General features: G+C 38.1%; 1 long non-coding RNA gene across 1 annotated transcript; it reads left to right on the plus strand.

Annotated features, from left to right (window-relative positions):
- The first annotated feature begins 1,173 nt into the window (after positions 1–1,173).
- LOC128320031 (uncharacterized) lies at positions 1,174–6,272 on the plus strand. Its single transcript, XR_008303481.1, has 3 exons — positions 1,174–1,305; positions 4,022–4,114; positions 5,936–6,272. It is a non-coding gene; the product is annotated as an uncharacterized LOC128320031 (long non-coding RNA).
- Positions 6,273–7,594: the final 1,322 nt, after the last annotated feature.

Consider the following 7,594-nt stretch of genomic DNA (forward strand, 5'->3'; position numbering starts at 1 on the left):
CCAAACAAGCTCTGTGTCCCATCTTGGCCACCCCAAACAAGCTCTGTGTCCCAACTTGGCCACCCCAAACAAGCTCTGTGTCCCAACTTGGCCACCCCAAACAAGCTCTGTGTCCCATCTTGGCCAATGTTGCAGCTCTGCTGAGATGTTTTTCTTCCATGTAACTCTTTTATATGCACAAATGAGAACTAGTCCTTTTACACATCACTTTCACAGTGCTGCAGACCACTAATCAGGGCAAGCCTTATGTAATTTTAAATCTTAGGAAGAGTAGGATTGGATGGGATAAGTGTCAGTCTCCTGACATAACAAGTTAGATTGTGTAGGGTGTCTTTGCAACCAAACACAGTCCTGCACTTGGGAGAGAGTCAGGTGAAGCTGTTTTTGGGATTTCTTACAAATGGTTGTACATAGCAGTCTGAACTTTCATATTGCAGAGAGCAAAGCAGTTATTAAGAAATATTAATTGGAGAATTTGAAGATACTACTGATATTTTCGGAGCATTTGTTCTTAATGTTTGACCTAATTGGAAACAGGATGATGGCGTCTAAATCACTAGGGGGCAAATATGAATTACGTGAGATAAGAGAGAGTATTCTCTATAGTCTCTAGAATATTATGGCTTAGACAGGAAAACATAATTCTGCATTCTTGTAGCTGTATATAAAACTAATTTGAAAATTATAGAGGGATTTAAACATCAAGAGGGCACTTAGAGTCAGTGGTACATGGGCACATGCTCATCAATTTAAAAAAAAAAACAGCCTCAAACTTAGATAATTTAGTTAGAATGTCTTAGTAAAAGATAAAAAAAAATATATAACACAATATGTGCTAGTGTTTTGGGTATAATACCCTCCATGAGGAAGCAAACAAATGGATGAATTAAATGTTAGGAATTATGCTGGGATTCAAGTTCTGACTATAAATATGCAACAGATTTTAGCAGTAGTTTGCTGACTTGAGGAAAATTACACTGTTAGAATTAATTTGGACTGAATTAAGTCAAGTCAAATGGGTTTTTATTGTCATTCCTCTGTATACACTCATCGTCCACTTTATTAGGTACACCTGCACATTCATGCAGTTATCCAATTAGCCAATCATGTGGCAGCAACGCAGTGCAAAACATCATGCAGGTACAGGTCAAGAGCTTCAGTTAACGTTCACACCAGAATGAACATGATAGATCACGGTTCTTCAAATCTGGCCCTCGAGGTCCAATGTCCTGCAGAGTTTCTCTCCAACCCTAATCAAACACACCTGAACAAGCTAACAAGTCAAGTCTTCAGGATTACAGGCAGGTGAGTTTGGAGGTTCGAGCTAAACTGCAGATTTGAAGAACCCTGTGATAAATCATGCGTCACTGTTGGCAGTATCAAATGTAGTAACATTTTAGACCTCACTGACAAGCATAAGTTATTGTATGTCAGTTATAAACTCAATTACTGTAGAATACTCTTTGTTTTTATTATTTGTTATGCTTTCAGAACATCTGTTCATTTCTCAAAATGCATGAATAAAGTAGGCTTTTCCCCAGATTTCTACTAGCCCTAGCTCTGGAACCAGTAGAATTTCATACTCAAAAAGTCTCAAACCCACATGCACACTATACTTATCTAGGTACCCCCTAAAAAAAATAAGACTGAGCCTCGAACTTTTCCCGCTATAAACTGACCCAAAAGAGGAACTGTGAGCAATCTTGAGCATTATATTAGGACGTAAGTTCTAACTCTAACGAACAAGAATGTGCAAAATGTTGATATATGTTCATGCACCTTGTAATGTGCTCTAGAGATCAGTTTTTGTTCCAAGGAGCTAAGACCATCCTGAGCTGAGATATTGAGCTTTCTGTAAACAGCTGTATAACCAAAATTTGTTGTGTGCCATGACACAAAGATGGCCATCGTGGTTAAACCAAGTGAAATAATAATAATAATAATAAAAAAAAAAATTGGTAGTTTTGCAATGCCAGTACATAGAGGTAATCACTCAAAAAAAAAAAAGGAAAATAAAAATTGGTCAAGCAACCTGTATTGGACCTCTTGAGATAGAATGAATAGAAATTAATAAATTTAAATGTATCCCAGGACCAGTATTAAGTGACTCTGGAACACATTTACATTTAATTAAGTTACTGTAAATGTAAATGTAACTGTATCCCACAATCAGTATTAGGTGGCCCTGTTCTAGACTACGAACCGAGACTGTAGATTTATGACACAGGAAGAGGCTGATCAGCTCTACCACGCTGCTTCTTGGCTGGAAGTTCTGTTAAATGGCATAACGATCAGTGGTAAACCTTTCTTCCTTTTTCTTCATGACTCCTTGCTGTCTATTATGTGTGTGATTTGTACCCTGATCAATTGAAGATATTTGCTGTCCAATTTCAGTGTTGTCCTCTTCCTAGTGTTCTCAAATTAAATTGGAGTAAAGGCATTTACTCTCCGAATTAACCAGTGGCGGCCAATTAAGATTAGATTGGTCACTAATATAAATTTTTCCCCATTTTACCAATGGAGATAAAGAATGCAATGTAAATAAAAGTCTCAAGGTTTGGTGTGTGTGCTCTGAGATGATTTTCTGTTCACTGTGGTTGTAAAGAGTGCTTATTTGACCCTTCTCCTCTAACCTCTCTCCTCATCATGGCATTTCTGCCAACAGATCTGCTGCTTAGTAGATGTTTTTAGCACCATTCTGTGTAAACTCTAGAGAATGTTGTACATGAAAATCCAAGGAAATCAGCAGTTTCTGAAAACTAGCCCATCTGCCACCAACAACCATGTCAGGGTTAAAGTCACAGAGATCACATTTTTACCCCATTCTGATGTTTAGTGTGAACATTAACTGAAGCTCTGTATCTGTATCTGCATGATTTTATGCATTGTGCTGCTGCCACATGATTGAATGATTGGATAACTTCAAAAATGAGCAGGTGGACCTATTAAAGTGGCAAGTGAGTGAATATTGAGACAACTAGGGAGCCATCATGATACATTTTAAACTTAATAAAAGAATGCAAGAATCTGAGGACTAGTTTTTTTTTCTGAGCTGTATGTACACTATGCCCTAAGGTAGTAAATGTTTGAAGGACCTTTAATCATGTTGTACTGAACCTGAGGCCCTTTGGTAAAATCCGTACAGACTAATTACAAGTTATAAGCAGCTCTTTTTCTCCATATGGTTCTCATTTGACACCTGTAGTGTTTCAGTGTGTGGGCAGTTGGATTTTTCCTTGATTTATGGCAGTGATTGGTAAAAGAAGTGGCCGATAAATGGCTGGGGCCTTTCATTCCTCTAAAAATTCAAATCATTATCTGAGAGCTCCAAATCCCAGCAATCTAATAATGCTCTCAGTGTTCTTTTCAAGCTTTTAAACTAATTTGTGATTGATTGCTAATTATCAGTGATGGAGCCTCTCGAGACTGCACTTTCCCATTCCAAGCATGTGTTCCTATCTTTAAACTGTTTGAAAGGGCCTATAACTTTCGAACGGTTGACTCGGCTTCCCCGGTAGAGAGTCAATACGCAGCCGCCAGACAGTTGAATGATCATTGATGGCCTTTGCCAATACTGGAAATTGCTTCTCAACAAAAATAAACCACCTGACACATAAATGTCTAGCCTGGTTTTGATAGTACTGTAGTCACCACTCAACATGGTTATTGCTGTTATTGAACTTCTTATTGGGTATTTGTTTAATACCTTCCTCCCCATGCACTTTGCTTGACAGATCCACATTCCTTAATTGCGTGACCATTGATTTCAGCTCCAGTCAAATAAAGGGAGAAAGTGGAAGAGAAAATGCCCTCCTAAAGACTGGACATATATAAGTCTTTTCAGAGCAACAAGAGCAGCGAGTGAAAAGGCTCTGAAGCACTAGGTCTCTGAGAAGAAGTTACCAAGTAGCTGTTGGTTTCTAGAAATGGTCTTTTCCAAATGGCTTTTTTTTTCTTATCTGACTGTTCAGATACTTTAAAGGTTAGTTATGAAGCCTGTTTTCATGTTTGTTTATCACAGATTAGGGCAGTCACAGCTGTATTGCATTGCTCGCTCAAGTGGAAGTTCAGCTTGAGAATTAAAGGCTGTTGCTGATGCGCAGAACATGAATAGGTGAGTGATTTAAACATTGTTTGCACTCTATGCACTCATATGACCAGTAACGACTATTCTGCAAATGCATGTGTAAATGTCAACTACTAAGTGCATTTTAATTACTTACTCTTAACTAATTTTAAATAAATAATTTACTGTTTTACATGACAAAATTTTGAACTTTCACTGTACTGAGTGATACCAGCAAACCCAGGCTTTGCTAGTAGTCTACTCAGATGATCAAGTACCTTCAGGCACTTGTTCCATTCAGTGCCAGTAGGAGGCAGTAGAGATTTACAGCAGCAGTGCTGGACCACTTTGTGTTCTTGCACATAGAGCAAAGCATTTACACTCATGGAGCACTTTATTAGGAACACATGTACACCTACTCATTCATGCAATTATTTAATCAGCCAATTATGCGGCAGCAGTGCAGTGCATAAAATCATGCAAATACGGGCCTGCAGCTTCAGGTAACGTTCACATCAACCATAAGAATAGCGAAAAATGTGATCTCAGTGATTCTGACCGTGGCATGATTGTTGGTGTCAGATGGGCTGGTTTGAGTATTACTATAATTGCTGATCGCCTGGGATTTTAATGCACAGCAGTCTTTAGAGTTTACTCAGAATGGGGCAATAAAGAAAAAACATCCAGTGAGCAGCAGTTCTGCAGACAGAAACACCTTGTTGATGAGAGAGGTCAGCGGAGAATGGCCAGACTGGTTCGAGCTGACAGAAAGGCTACAGTAACTCGGACAACCACTCTGTATAATTGTGTTGAGCAGAAAAGCATCTCAGAATTCATAACATGACAAACCTTGAGGCGGATGGGCTACAACCAACAACCAACCAAGACCAGAAAGCTGATGCTGCAGAGGCTCACCAAATGTGGACAGTTGAAGCCTGGAAATATGTAATCTGGTCTGATGAATATCGATTTCTGCTGAGGCACACAGATGGTAGGGGCAGAATTTTGAGCCAACAGTATGAATCCATGGACCCAACCTGCCTAGTGTCAACAGTCCAGGCTAGTGGAGGTGGTGTAATGGTGTGGAGAATGTTTTCTTGGCACAGTTTGGGCTTGTTAATACCAATCAATCATCGCTTGAATGCCACAGCCTGTTTGAGTACTGTTGCTGACCATGTGCATCCCTTCATGGCCACAATTTACCCATCTTCTAATGGCTACTTCCAGCATGATAATGCACCATGTCATAAAGCAAAAGTGAGACAGTGACAGTGAGTTCAGTGTTCTTCAGTGGCCTTCCCAGTCACCGATTCAGTCATCTGAATCCAATAGAACAGTCTGGGATGTGGTGGAACAAGAGATTTGCACCATGAAAGCACACCTGAAATATCTGCAGGAATTGCGTGATGCAGTCATGTCAACATGGAACAGAATCACAAAGGAGTTTTCCATCATCTTGTGAAATCCATGCCATGAAGAACTGAGGTTGTTTAGAGAGCAAAGGGAGGCCCGACCCAATATTAGTACAGTGTTCCAAATAATAATTATTCAAGTAAATAACAAGTAAATAATTATTAAAATGTTCAATGAGTGTATTAGTGTGTTTACTTGCAATTTACTACCTTGGGTTTAATGATCTCATTTTTGTAATGCAATTTTTTTACTCTGGAGTCAGTGAATAAATGTGACAAAAAGCATGGTTCAAATGACACAAATGCAGTGATACAATTGGATGCAAATAATTATATAGAATTTAGAGAAGTGACTGTGAGGTGTAATTTGTGGGGTGTAACGTTTTGAAGAAGCTGTTTTGAGGCTGCATTTAGTTTACAAGAATATTTTGCATTGTAGTGTTTTTTTTTTTTTCAGTGCTGCAATACTGCCATCTATCTGACATTGGAGTTCATTATTCAATTCTGCAAATGACAGATGTTATATTTTGAGTCATTTAAAGGGCCCATACTGCACACTTTTCTTAAATTTTATTTGTTCATTAAGCCCAATTGTTTGAATGTATGTACAAGAAATATCATTAATTCGTACATGACCAACCTCAAGAATTATTTCACTGATTTTGCTACTTTCTCTTTAATGTAAATGATCTGTGTTCTGACTGGCTGATTGATTCACATATGAAATAAGACCACCTTCAAGCTGTCCATGGGTCCTTAAAAGTCTTAATTTGTCTGAAATGACATTTTATAAATTGAAGGCCTTAATGAGTATTAAATTGCCTTAAATTAATAAACAAATAAAACCTAATCTATACCTGGTGCATCTGTAGTGTATAGTGAATTACCACGGACAACACTGAGTATAACATCGTATAATATTTATACGACAAAGCTAATTTTATACCAGACACAGTAAATGTACTGCACAAGCACCACGGCAGCGCTGCTTTAAATGAACTACTTGCATTCAACGTTAGGATGCATTTCATGTTTATATTAGTCAAAGACAGCAACTTGTCGTGAAGGTTATTTATATGAGTTATATATAAAGTAGGTTTTTTTCTTTCCTTCATTTGACAAAGCATACAGTTTGAAGCCTTTCTCCAGCTTGCTAGAAAGGGCTTTGCAGGTATTCTTACTTATCTGCTGAATGACATTGATGTTCATCTTGGGAGCTCTTGGAGACACCAACTATAAAATACCACCATTGTGAGTGTAGCGAAAGAACCACAAACGTGGGAGTGGTACTAAGAAGAATGCAGAAGTGCATTGAGCCCATACACTGACATAAATTAATGTGGACCTTTAACACTGGAAGTGATGAGGTATTGCATCATGCCATAACCCCACTGCAATGCTTTTTAATGGGAATTAAGATCAGTGGGGGTATTGAAAGCATTGCTGCTGTGTCTCATATAAAATAAGCTTAAAACTAGGCCTTGTATTGTCAAGTGACTGATGTCTCAAAGTCTTCTGTTGTCTACAATGGAAAGTCAAAATGTAAACAAACTACAGCCCTATCAGGTGTTATCTCAAGCAAAAACGAGAAGTAAATAATAACAGGTATCACTACAGCCATGGAATATGACAAGTATGATTTCTACATTTGAAGTGGCAAGTCTTAAAGAGTATTATGTTTAACCTGATGATACCAGCAGACACCGTGACCCACATCTGCAGATTTAAAGGGGAAAAAGGGCAGATTAGTAATGGAATAATTATGGAGTAATCTTTTTCTCAGTAAAATAAATTTATGGCTTTCTCAGTAAAATAAACACTTATGGTGCATATCTCTAAATAAAGCAGCAGCCTTATTTCCATGGGGTAGATAACAATGGCACAATGCAATTAAACTAATACTATGAAAACAAGAGGTTTATCCATCTCTAATATCATTAGCTAATTGAAGCCTATTAAATGTACAACAGCAGTACTACTAAGTACTACTGTAATTTACACAATGGCGATAGAATTATCCTGCATTAGCAAAGCTGCAGCTAGCCAGCTAGCGTATTACCAGCTGTGCATTTATTGCCCAGATCTGCCTCCTCATTAATGTTCTTACTGCATAGTC

The sequence above is a fragment of the Pangasianodon hypophthalmus genome, chromosome 14, assembly GCF_027358585.1.
Source record: "Pangasianodon hypophthalmus isolate fPanHyp1 chromosome 14, fPanHyp1.pri, whole genome shotgun sequence".
Taxonomy (NCBI): Eukaryota; Metazoa; Chordata; class Actinopteri; order Siluriformes; family Pangasiidae; genus Pangasianodon; species Pangasianodon hypophthalmus.